The sequence below is a fragment of the Bombina bombina genome, chromosome 5, assembly GCF_027579735.1.
Source record: "Bombina bombina isolate aBomBom1 chromosome 5, aBomBom1.pri, whole genome shotgun sequence".
NCBI lineage: Eukaryota > Metazoa > Chordata > Amphibia > Anura > Bombinatoridae > Bombina > Bombina bombina.
The window spans coordinates 97,075,155-97,089,345 of NC_069503.1; the positions used below are offsets into that span (position 1 = coordinate 97,075,155).

Below are 14,191 nucleotides of genomic sequence, written 5' to 3' on the forward strand. Positions count from 1 at the left end.
GCTTTGTCTTGAGGTAGGGCGTGGCCCTTACCTCCTGTAATGTCAGCGATAATTTCTTTCAAACCGGGCCCAAATAAAGACTGCCCCTTGAAAGGTATATTAAGTAATTTGGACTTAGAAGTAACATCAGCTGACCAGGATTTTAGCCACAGCGCCCTACGTGCCTGTATGGCGAATCCTGAGTTCTTAGCCGTAAGTTTGGTTAAATGTACTACGGCCTCCGAAATGAATGAATTAGCTAGTTTAAGGACTCTAAGCCTGTCCATAATGTCGTCTAGCGTAGATGAACTAAGGTTCTCTTCCAGAGACTCAATCCAAAAATGCTGCCGCAGCCGTAATCGGCGCGATACATGCAAGGGGTTGCAATATAAAACCTTGTTGAACAAACATTTTCTTAAGGTAACCCTCTAATTTTTTATCCATTGGATCTGAAAAAGCACAGCTATCCTCCACCGGGATAGTGGTACGCTTAGCTAAGTAGAAACTGCTCCCTCCACCTTAGGGACCGTTTGCCATAAGTCCCGCGTGGTGGCGTCTATTGGAAACATCTTTCTAAATATTGGAGGGGGTGAGAACGGCACACCGGGTCTATCCCACTCCTTAGTAACAATTTCAGTTAATCTCTTAGGTATAGGAAAAACGTCAGTACTCGCCGGTACCGCAAAGTATTTATCCAACCTACACAGTTTCTCTGGTATTGCAACGGTGTTACAATCATTGAGAGCTGCTAAGACCTCCCCTAGTAATACACGGAGGTTCTCCAATTTAAATTTAAAATTTGAAATATCTGAATCCAATCTGTTTGGATCAGAACCGTCACCCACAGAATGAAGCTCTCCGTCCTCATGCTCTGCAAGCTGTGACGCAGTATCAGACATGGCCCCTAGTATTGTCAGCGCACTCTGTTCTCACCCCAGAGTGATCACGCTTGCCTCTTAGTTCTGGTAATTTAGACAAAACTTCAGTCATAACAGTAGCCATATCATGTAATGTTATCTGTAATGGCCGCCCAGATGTACTAGGCGCCATAATATCACGCACCTCCCGGGCGGGAGATGCAGGTCCTGCCGCGTGAGGCGAGTTAGTCGGCATAACTCTCCCCTCGCAGTTTGGTGAAATTTGTTCACATTGTACAGATTGACTTTTATTTAAAGTAGCATCAATACAGTTAGTACATAAATTTCTATTGGGCTCCACCTTGGCATTGGAACAAATGACACAGATATCTTCCTCTGAGTCAGACATGTTTAACACACTAGCAATAACTTGCAACCTGGTTATAATCTTTTTTAGCAAAAACGTACTGTGCCTCAAGGAGGTACTAACGATAAAATGACAGTTGAGATAATAAACTGAAAAACAGTTATAGCATCAAACTTTAAAACAACACAACTTTTAGCAAAGGTTTGTTCCCATTAGTAAATAACAATAATTAAATTTGACATAAAAATTACAGAGCAACGTTTTTATCACAGTCAATATAAAATTCTCACAGCTCTGCTGAGAGAATATACCTCCCTCGAAAGAAGTTTGAAGACCCCTGAGATCTGTCAGAGATGAACCGGATCATGCAGGAAATATAAGAGTAGCTGACTGGAAATTTTTGATGCGTAGCAAAGGAGCGCCAAAAACGGCCCCTCCCTCTCATACACAGCAGTGAAGAGAAACGAAACTGTCACAATTCAAAAGCAAACAACTGCCAAGTGGAAAATAATGCCCAAATATTTATTTCACTCAGTACCTCAGCAATGTAAACGATTCTACATTCCAGCAAAAACGTTTAACATGATAAATACTTATTAAAAGGATTAGTGACCTTTAACAAAGTAGTTCCGGTGAAATACCATCCCCAGAATACTGAAGTGTATACATACATGTCATTATAACGGTATGGCAGGATTTTCTCATCAATTCCATTCAGAAAATAAAAACTGCTACATACCTCAATGCAGATTCATCTGCCGCTGTCCCCTGATCTGAAGCTTTTACCTCCCTCAGATGGCCGAGAACAGCAATATGATCTTAACTACTCCGGTTAAAATCATAGTAAAAAACTCTGGTAGATTCTTCCTTCAAACTCTGCCAGAGAAGTAATAACACGCTCCGGTGCTATTGTAAAATAACAAACTTTTGATTGAAGTCATAAAAACTAAGTATAATCACCATAGTCCTCTCACACATCCTATCTAGTCGTTGGGTGCAAGAGAATGACTGGGACTGACGTAGAGGGGAGGAGCTATATGCAGCTCTGCTGGGTGAATCCTCTTGCATTTCCTGTTGGGGAGGAGTTATATCCCAGAAGTAATGATGACCCGTGGACTGATCACACATAACAGAAGAAATATGTTTACTGCACATACCTTATTGCAGGAAAACCTGCACGACATTCCCCCTCTGAAGTTACCTCACTCCTCAGATGATGTGAGAACGGCAGTGGATCTTAGTTACTTCTGCTAAGATCATAGAAATCACAGGCAGATTCTTCTTCTAATGCTGCCTGAGATAAAACAGTACACTCCGGTACCATTTAAAAATAACAAACTTTTGATTGAAGTTAAAAAACTAACTATAATACACCACTCTCCTCTTACTACCTCCATCTTTGTTGAGAGTTGCAAGAGAATGACTGGGTATGGCAGTGAGGGGAGGAGCTATATAGCAGCTCTGCTGTGGGTGATCCTCTTGCAACTTCCTGTTGCGAAGGGGAATATCCCACAAATAATGGATGATCCGTGGACTGGATACACTTAACAAGAGAAAACTTTATTAGTTTAATAAAAATAATCATAATAATAGTCACTGTAAAATTAAACACACAAATCAGTGGTTGTTCTGGTGTGGGGAATACTGGGGGAGTTGTGGGAACAAGGTAGGCATAAGTGTAGTTATGGGTGTTCCATGAGCGAGGTCAGGGCAGGGGAAGGTGGAGTTTCTGGTGTTCTGAGTAATGAACCAGGTCTGGGGGTGAGGTTAGGTAGTTGGACATGATCTATCTAAAAGGACAGAGGGGGAGTAGTATTGTTTTACCCTACTCCTCAGCCCAATAGAGGTTGCTCTTTCTTTATAACTGTCACTGACACAAATGTTCTTAAAAGATGCAGATATAAATATAATAGTTTATATTTGTTTAATGAGTGATCTATGCTATTTTCCCAGTAATTAAAGTCAGCATAATATCTATTTTACTCACCTAACACATATGAGTTCTGCTGATAACAGGCTCCAATGTCTGTGCTCAGGAAGAAGGTTCCCTTATTCACTCCAGTTACATCAATACCTGATATCTCTCAGTGCTATGGCCGTGTCTGTAAAAAGTATATTAAATAGTTTAAAGGGATAATAATAAATAATGGTTCTGATTAACTGTGCGTATGGTATAATTAAAGGCACGCATAACAATTAATGTGATACAGATCAGCTGATTAGATTATTACATATGTGATGTTGATTCAGTACAAGCATTTAGTACAGATATCTCTGTGGGTGCTATAATTGCCCCTTAAATATGAATCCTCCCAGATCTATACAACATAATGGTAGAAAATCTGTTTAAGTGGGGCCATATCACAATGTTGGGAAGGATAAGACTCTTAAGCGCTACTGCTTAATTACCCGATATGGAAAGATAGTCTTACTATGTAATTTGAATCAATAAATTCTGTTTATTTTGAACAAAAACATAATTTATGTAAGAACTTAACTGATAAATTAATTTCTTTCATATTAGCAAGAGTCCATGAGCTAGTGACGTATGGGATATACATTCCTACCAGGAGGGGCAAAGTTTCCCAAACCTCAAAATGCCTATAAATACACCCCTCACCACACCCACAATTCAGTTTAATGAATAGCCAAGAAGTGGGGTGATAAGAAAGGAGCGAAAGCATCAAATAAGGAATTGGAATAATTGTGCTTTATACAAAAAAATCATAACCACCATAAAAAGGGTGGGCCTCATGGACTCTTGCTAATATGAAAGAAATGAATTTATCAGGTAAGTTCTTACATAAATTATGTTTTCTTTCATGTAATTAGCAAGAGTCCATGAGCTAGTGACGTATGGTATAATAAATACCCAAGATGTGGAACTTCCACGCAAGATTCACTAGAGAGGGAGGGATAAAATAAAGACAGCCAATTCCGCTGAAAAATTAATCCACTACCCCAATAAAAAAAAATTCAATTTTTATAATGAAAAAAACTGAAATTATAAGCAGAAGAATCAAACTGAAATAGCTGCCTGAAGTACCATTCTACCAAAACTGCTTCTAAAGAAGAGAAAACATCAAAATGGTAGAACATAGTAAAAGTATGCAAAGAAGACCAAGTCATTGCTTTGCAAATCTGATCAACAGAAGCTTCATTCTTAAAACAACCCAGGAAGTAGAAACTTACCTAGTAGAATGAGCCGTAATCCTCCGAGGTGGGAATCCACCCGACTCCAAATAAGTATGATGAATCAAAAGTTTAAGCAAGATGCCAAAATAAATGGCAGAATCCTTTTGACCTTCCTAAATCTAGAAAAGATAACAAATAGACTAGAAGTCTATCTGAAATCTGAATAGCTTCAACATAGAATTTCAAAAACTCTTACCATATTCAAAGAAAGTAAGAATCTCACCAAAGAAGTCTTAGGAAAACAATAAGTCCTCCCTAATGTAATGTAAGAATTTACAACTTTAGTTAAGAATTGAAATGAGGACACAAAAAACCACCTTATCCTGATGAAAAAATCAGAAAAAAGAGATTCACAAGAAAGAACAGATAATTCAAAAACTGTTCTAGCTGAAGAGATGTCCAAAAAGAACAATACTTTCCATGAAAGTAATTAATGTCCAGAGCAAACATATACTCAAATAGAAGAGCCTGAAAAGCCTTCAGAACCAAATTAAGACTCCAAGGAGGAGAAATTGGCTTAATGACAGGTTTGATACAAATCAAAACAAAAAATGATGAATATCAGGAAGTAATACTGCCTTATCCTGATGAAAAAATCAGAAAAGGATATTCACAAAAAAAAGAGCAGATAACTCAAAAACTCTTCTAGCAGAAGAAATAACCAAAGGAACAATACTTTTCCAAGAAAGTAATTTAATGTACAGAAAATGCATAGTTTCAAACGGAGGAGCCTGTAAAGCCCTCAGCACCAAATTAAAACTCCAAAGAGGAGAGATTGAATTAATGACAGGCTTGATACGGACCAAAGCCTGTACAAAACAATAAATATCAGGATGATTAGCAATCTTTCTGTGAAAAAAGAACAGAAAGAGTAGCGATTTGTCCTATCAAAGAACTGAAGACAAAACCTTATCCAAACCAACCTGAAAAAATTATAAAATTCTATGAATTTTAAAAGAATACCAAGAAAAGTAGGTCTTCCAGACTCGATAACAAATCTTTCTAGAGACAGATTTACGAACCTGAAACATAGTATTAATCAATGAGTCAGAGAAACCTCTATGACTAAAAATCAATCGTTCAATCTCCATCCCTTCAAATTTAATGATTTGAGATCCTGATGGAAAAAATGGGCCTTGAGAAAGAAGGTCTGGTTTAAACGGAAGTGTCCAAGGTTGGCAGCTGGCCATCCGAATGAGATCTGCATACCAAAACCTGAGAGGCCATGCTGGAGCCACCAGCAGAACAAACAAATATTCCATAAGAATTTTGGAAATCACTTTGGAAGAAGAACTAGAGGCGGAAAGAAATAGGCAAAAAGATAATTCCAAAGAAATTTCAATGCATATACTACTTCCGCCTGAGGATCCCCGGACCTGAATAGGCCCCTGGGAAGTTCTTTATTCAGATGAGATGCCAACAGATCTATTTCTAGAAATGCTCACATCTGAAAAACATATCTGGGTATGAGAGACCATTCTCCCGGATATAAAGCTTGATTAACAGAGATTATCCGCTTCCCAAATATCTATACCTGGGAAAAAAACACAGAATTTAGATAGGAGCTGGATTTAGCCCAAGCTAATATCCAAGACACTGCTGTCACAGCCTAAGGACTGATAGTCCCACCCTGATGATTGACATACACCATCGTAGTGATATTGTCTGAAAACAAAAAAACGTCTCTTCTTCAAAAAGAAACTAACTGAAAAACTCTGAGAATGCACGGAGTTCTAAAATATCAAATGGTAATCTCGCCTCCTGAGATTTCCAAACCCCTTGTGCTGACAGAGATCCTCAGACAGCCTCCCAACCAAAAAGACTCACATCTGTAAAGATCATGGCCCAGGTTGAAAGAAACAAAGAGACCTGTAGAACTAAATGATGGTGATCTTAACCACCAAATCAAGATAGATAAATATTAGGATTTGAAGATTTAAAATGTAAAATCCTAGAATCCCTGCACCATAATTCAGCATAAAAAAACTGGAAGAAGTTATCTCTATTGAAAATGAGCAAAGGGAATTGAATCTAATGCTGTGGCCATAAGACCTAAAACTTCTATGCATATATAGCAATTGAAGGAAATAATAGAGACTAAAGGTACCGACAGACGGAACCCAATAAAATTGTCCCTTGTCTGATAAAGACAAAGACAGTGACACAAACTATCTGGAAACCTAAAAAAAGGTGACCCTTGTGTGAGGAATCAAGAGCTTTTGAAAAAAAGATCCTCTAACTATGTCCTGAAAGAACAAAGTTGAATCATATGAGATTCCACAGCCTCAGAAAATAATCTGAATGAAAACAGAAAATGAAGATATGCATTTATTGTATCTAATGAAAACAAATAATGCCATCACTGACCAACAAAAGGCAGAATAGACCATTTATACATGATACATTTATATAACAAAAAGATTTTCTATCTTTGGAACAATGAATAAGTTTGAATAAAACCCCAAAACCCAGTTCCTAAAAATGGAACTGGAAGAAATACCCCAGAAGATTCCAGGTCTGAGCAGCACTTGAGCCCCAACGGGTGATCAGCCGCGCTTCAACATTATCCCAAAATATATAGGACCGAAACACACTAAAAGTGTTAGCCTTACTGGAATAGCTGGAATATCAAAGAGAAAAAAGACTTCTCACAGACGGTTTTACTCTGAACTTTATTCTGTATCCAAAATCAAAGAAATTTGCAAAACAACAAATTTCAAAAAATTGAATGAAAAAAAAATTCCAATTAAAAACATGTTACTTGGGAATTTGTTCCTTAATAAGAACAACCAAACTAATATAAGCTTAAAGTTTAGTCTTGGAACTCAATCTTGAAGCCCAGAGTAACAGTTAAGAATTGAATCCAATTATAAACCAAATAATTGATTATCTTAGAAAAAAAAAAAGAAATATGGATTTTTTAGAAATCACAAAATTCTTCTAGCTAAAACAGCTAAAGACATAGAATAAACCTCATTTGCAAAAATATTCAATAAAATGAAGACACAAATGAAAAATATTAGCATGATAACCCAGTTAAAGGACCAGTCAACACACTGGACTTACCTAATCAACAAAAGCAAAACAACAAGACAAATGCAACAGCACTTAGTCTAGTAGATTTTGTCCTTAACAATGCTAAAATAAATCATAATCTAATACTTGATTTTAAAGTAAACAGAAAAAATGAAGCAATTGCAACATCATTCAAATAAATCACAGGTCCAAGTAAAGTACCTGAAAATAAATAATTTTCCTTAAATAAGATACAACCATCTAAAGGAAAAATAAATACTATTTTGCTATAGAAACAATAGCATAATTAGTAGAAGTAGAGATAGCCCCATTAAATTGGAGAACCTTCAAAATTGAAATGAATGCCGGCAAAGAATATAGTTTAAAAACTTTAAAGAAGGAATAAAAGAAAATTCTCAGACTATTCCATTCCCTAGTATGAGGAACTGGAAAAAAAACCTCTGAAAATACAGAAGAATAAATAAGAAGAAATAAAATGTTAGTTAGACTTGAAAGAACTAATTATCTTAATATCCAAAATAATCAACACCTTTTCAACAAAGAACAAATGTACTTTAATAAAAAAATAAAAAAGTGGATTTGTTAGTGTCAATATCTGATGAAGAAAATTCTGAATGAGAAAAAACATCATCAGAGAAGGATAAATCATTATGTTGTTGGTCATTTGAAACTTCAATAATGAAAAAAGAAGTTTGAAAAAGACCTAAACATTTTATTAGAAGGCACAATGTCAGACAAAGCCTTTAAAATAGAATCAGAAAAATAGTCTTATAAATCTTCTAAGTAATTCTTGTACATAAGATGTAAAAAGAATAGCAAATATATAAAGCATAAATACTAACGGATTCTGCATGTAAAAGTTTATCATCATAACTTATTACAAACCATAGCTAAAGAAAAACATTCATAACATTTTAAAATAAATGAACTTAGCTTTGGTAGGACTGAACTCAGTCAACAGGAATCCCTTAGAACATTTTTGAAACAGGAACAGTGAAATCTTGCAATATGTAATAGAAAAAAAAACAATATTTAAAGCAAAATTATCAAATTCCTTAAATGACAGTTTCAGGAATGGGAAAAGAATGCAAAATAATAAGCTTCTAAAAACCAGAAGCAATAAAAAAGTGAGGTTTAAATAATGTGAGGAAAAAATGGAACAAATACGCCCACATTTTTTGGCGCCAAATATGACGCCCACATTTTGGCGGGAAAAAAATGTCTGAATACACATGCGTCAAAAAAATGACGTTACAGAAAACAACTTCCGGCGTCAACTACGGCGCCGGAAATCAAAAACATTTTTTGCGCCAAAAAAGTCCGCGCCAAGAATGACGCAATAAAAAGAAACATTTTCTGCCCCTGCGAGCCTAACAGCACACAGGGAAAATGGTCAATTGAAAATTTCCAAGGTAATGAAAAATAAATTGAATTAAAATGCATTATCCCAAATAATGAAACTGACAGTCTGAATTATAAAGGAATACTGATTATCCTGAATCATGGCAAATATAAGTTTAAAGACATATATTTAGAACTTTACATATAAAGTGCCCAACCATAGCTTAGAGTGTCACAAAAAATAAGATTTTACTTACCCCAGGACACTCATCTACATATAGTAGATAGCCAAACTAGTACTGAAACGAGAATCAGTAGAGGTAATGGTATATCGTCGATCTGAAAAGGGAGGTAAGAGATGAATCTCTACGACCGATAACATAGAACCTATGAAATAGATCCCGTAGAAGGAGACCATGGTATTCAAATAGGCAATACTCTCTTCACATCCCTCTGACATTCACTGCACTCTGAGAGGGAAACCGGGCTCCAGCCTGCTGCGAAGCACATATCAATGAAGAATCCAGCACAAACTTACTTCACCACCTCCATGGGAGGCAAAGTTTGTAAAACTGAATTGTGGGTGTGGTGAGGGGTGTATTTATAGGCATTTTAAGGTTTGGGAAACTTTGCCCCTCCTGGTAGGAATGTATATCCCATACGTCACTAGCTCATGGACTCTTGCTAATTACATGAAAGAAATATAGATACAAACAGTTAGATCTAAAAGTTTGAAATAAAAATATAGTCTAAATCACTGTTAGTTAAAACAAATATTTAAAACAGATAGTTAAAACAAATAGGTTGGCCAACCTAAAAACATGAGTCGGATGGAAACGCTTAATGTTCCTTTCAAGCGTTATGTTTGTAGATCAGATCAGATGTTGGCTTTGCGGTCCACTACAAAAGTGAACTTGTGGAAATCTTCAAGGTAGCAAGGAGTTAGCAGTAGTTTGCGGTTTATTTGTGGAAACGCTTAATGTTCCTTTCAAGCGTTAGGTTTGTAGATCAAATCAGATGTTGGCTTTGCAGTCCACTACAAAAGTGAACTTGTGGAAATCTTCAAGGTAGCAAGGAGTTAGCAACGCGTTTCAGCTGTTTAAAACAGCCTTTTTCAAGCATGTCCTTGCCATTGTGTGTGTAGGGTTTTTATACCCCATGTTGTGATTCTATTGGGTTCCATCTGTTTCATACGGTGCATCCTATTGGTTGTTGTGTGGATACTTTTGATTGGTTCCTGATGTATCTTATTCCTCATTTAGTTGCCACATTTGTTTTTGACAAGAGTGTAACGATGTATCTCTTATGTTTTGGGATAAGTTTAACTTGATATTTTGGATGATCGTAATCAGTATTGTTTTCAATTATTCCAATATAAATATAAACATTTTTGACAAACATATGTACATAACTTTAGTCTTATCTGAAAATCTTTCCTTATGGGGTTGGTGAGTCAGTGTACAATTTTAATAAAACGTAGTAAAATTATATACGGGGTTGGATGTTTTTGCTTATGCATTTTAGATGTTTTCTTTCAAAAGGGTGTTTGTTCGTTAGTTCAAAAAAGGTTAAATAATCCGATTTCAGGATAGTGTTTACGTTTAAATATGGGATGAAATATATTTTATTTAGGATTATTTTGTTTGATCTTTCACAATCGTTTGTTGAAAGATACATCCTCATTTAATTTGGCATATTTGTAATATTTCTAATTGTGAACTTCCTCTATATATGTTCTTGTATGATCTTTTCTAGTCTCAAAATCGAAGGTTTGTGTATTTTTATTCAGTCTTTCATTGTCGTTTATTGAAAGATGCATTTTAAATTACATCGTCATTAATCACTGTCGTTTTTTGAAAAGTACATTTTCATTCTATAATCTGGTGTTTAACCAATATATCCCACCTATTTTCGTTATTGCTGCAGTTATTTCTTACTTGGTCTTTTGTGCTCTTTTGTTGAAAAACAAGTGCTTTCCCATTTTTATTGTTGTATTCTTGGTACAGTGATAGATAATGCATAATTGTCAATAGTGTTAAACTGTGAAATATCTCCTTAGATTTTTCTTCTAGTTTTTAGGTTTTTGTTCTCTTTTAACGTTTGTTGCAAGTGTGTGCAGCTTGGTTTTGTTACAAGAAAATATAACGAGGTTTTGTTTTAGTTCAATAATCTGATTTCAGGATAGTTTTTACGTTTAGATATGGGATGAAATATATTTTTAATTTAGGATTATTTTGTTTGATCTTTCACAATCATTTGTTGAAAGATACATCCTCATTTAATTTGGCATATTTGTTATATTTCTAATTGTGAACTTCCTCTATATATGTTCTTGTATGATCTTTTCTAGTCTCAAAATCGGTTTGTGTATTTTTATTCAGTCTTTCCCTGTCGTTTATTGAAAGATGCATTTTAAACTATATCGTCATTAATCACTGTCGTTTTTTGAAAAGTAAATTTTCATTCTATAATCTGGTGTTTAACCGATATATCCCACCTATTTTCGTTATTGCTGCAGTTATTTCTTACTTGGTCTTTTGTGCTCTTTTGTTGAAAAACAAGTGCTTTCCCATTTTTATTATTGTAGTCTTGGTACAGTGATAGATAATGCATAATTGTCAATAGTGTTAAACTATGAAATATCTCCTTAGATTTTTCTTCTAATTTTTAGGTTTTTGTTCTCTTTTAACATTTGTTGCAAGTATGTGCAGCTTGGTTTTGTTACAAGAAAATATAACGAGGTTTTGTTTCAGTTTATTAATGAATTATTTATGGCGTGTTATTTCAGTTGGGTTAGTGATATAAATTATTGAGTTTATCTGGTCTTAAGTGTTAAAAAAACAGTTCAGACTAAAATCTATATTCAGACCTTTTGGTCTTAGGGTTTGCATTTCGAAGATCCATTTTGCTTCTTTTTTAAGTAGGTTGTATGCCTGGTCGCCCCCTCTTTTGTTATTTTTAATTTTTTGTATAGCTGTATAATTGAAAAATTTCAAGTTGCTGTTATTACAAGTTCTGAAGTGTTTGGGCACTGGAAGGTCCTTGTTTCTATCCAGTCCCGATTTTTCTATTGATAATATGTGTTCCCTTATCCTTTCTTTTATCATCCTTTCTGTTTCGCCTATATATTGTTTGTCACATTTTGTGCATGTTATGAGGTATATAATGTTGGTGTCTGTGCATCTGATGGTTTCTTTTATTTTATATTCTTTGTTTGTTTGGCTTGATTTGAATGATTTGGCTTTCTTTGCATGTCTGCAAGCTTTGCAGAATCCACAGGGGAGGAATCCCTGTTGTGATTCCCCTTGAACTCCTTTTTGTATCTTTGGTTTATTGAGTTTCATAGTGGGGGCTAAAGCACTTTTTAGATTTTTCGCTTTTTTGTAGATACATTTTGGATTTATTGGTAGTTTCTCTCCTAGGTGAGGATCTTGTTGTAATATTTTCCAGTGAGTTTTTATGATTTTTTCTAATTCATCTCTATCCTCACTGTATTCAGTGATGAAAGGAATGAACCATTCTTTTGATTCTTCTATTGCGTTTGTTTTGGCTTTGGGTTTGTACTTAAGTATATCTTTTCTGTCAGTGTTCTGTACTTTGAGTCTTTCAGCTTCAATTTCGCTTTCTATGTATCCTCTTTCTACAAATTTATCTTTTAATATCTCTGATTGAGTTTCAAAGTCTGTGTCTTTTTTGCAGTTTCTTTTAAGTCTTAGAAACTGGCCTTTTGGTATGTTTTGTTTCCACCGTTGCAGGTGGCCACTGGTTTTGTGTATAAAATTGTTTGCGTCTACTTCTTTGAAATAAGTTTTTGTGAGGAGTTTGTTGTTTTCTATACTGATTTCTAGGTCTAAGTAATGTATTCTCTCTTTACTGTAATCTGCCGTGAATTTTAGGTTGAGATGGTTTTTGTTCATATGTTCCAGGCATGTATCCAAGTCCTGTGTTGTGCCTTTCCAAACAAAAAAGATATCGTCTATGAATCTTTTGTATATGATGAAGTTATTTTTTAAAGGGGCTCTCGTGCAAAGAATTGTGTTTTTCCATAATCCCATGAACAGATTTGCGTAGCTAGGGGCAAATTTTGTGCCCATAGCTGTGCCGCAAATCTGTTCATAGTATATGTCTTCGTACATGAAGAAGTTGTGAGTTAGAATAAATTGTATACAGTCTAATAAAAACTCTCGTTGTTCTTTTAACATAGTTGGATCTTTAATTAAATACTTTTTATATGATGGCAGGATTACACCGTAATTTTTTTATAGGTGTTTTCATTCTGTATCAGTGTGTGTACCATTTCTTTTGTATTTGTTTGTGTCTAGGATGACTATCCCCCCTCCCTTATCCGCTGGCTTTATTACTATTTTGTTGTTATCTTCTAGTTCTTTTATGAGGTTTTTTGTTTTAGTGAGATGTTATGTTTTATTTTTTTCTTTTGTGGAATGTTGCAGATGCCTTTTAGGATAAGTTTTTCGAAAGTTTCTATGTAGTTTACCTTTCTCATGTTTGGGGTAGAAAGTTTTGATTTTTCTTTCAACCTGAGTGTATGAATTGTCTGTTTCGGTCTTATTGATATCATTGGTGAATAGTCTTTCAGTGAAGTCTTTTGAAAGTATTCTTAAGGGGTTAGTTTCCTGATAAATTTGCTGGCGTCTATATAGTTTCAAATTTGTTCAGTTTCCTTGTTGGTGCAAAAGAGAGACCTTTATTTAGGATTTATATTTGTGAGGTGTTTAGGGTGACTTTGCTAAGATTTAAAGATGCCATTTTGCTTTATCTCATTCTTTTCGCTTCTCTGTTTTGGCGTTGGGGTCTCTCTCTTTCTCTTCTCTGTTCCCCTCCCTTTCTTTCCTCTTCTTCTGAGTGGTTTCTTTTTCTTCTGTTGTTTGGGTGTGTTCCTACCCCCTAGAAAATGTGGTTTCAGTGGTGTTGGTGGATTGGTCACCTTTTTTTATTGTATTTTCATTCTCTAGAGGGGGAGTATTTGTTGTAAGTGGGCAATGTCCAATTATCTTTCTCTACCCTGTTGCTCTATTGTTCCAACTTTGGTTATAGGTAGTTATTTGTTTTTGTATTCTTGGTTTCTATTGTGGTAATTGTGGTTTTGTTGGTTGCTGTAGTAAGTGGGTTGGTGCCAGTAGTCTGTTCTATTTTGTCTGTGGTGATCTGTTTCTTTCCTATTTCTCTGGTAGTATTTCTGGTGGTTGTGAAAATTGTTTTGTTGTCCTGATCTTTGCCAGGTAGGTCTGAAGTTATGTTCTCTTGTTGAGCAGGTCTCTTGGTTTCTTTTATAAGTATTGTATGAGTTATGGTTATGTGCCTCTTTTTTACTGTATTCTTGATGGCTATTCTGTTGTATCCTGTTGTTTCTGTCATCACTATAGTTATGTGTGTGGTATTTGTTTTTAGGAGTATC

At 35.3% G+C, this 14,191-nt stretch overlaps 1 pseudogene; it reads right to left on the bottom strand.

Annotated features, from left to right (window-relative positions):
* The window catches only part of LOC128659972 (zinc finger protein 585A-like), a 211,305-nt pseudogene that overhangs the window by 163,386 nt on the left and 33,728 nt on the right, over window positions 1–14,191 (bottom strand).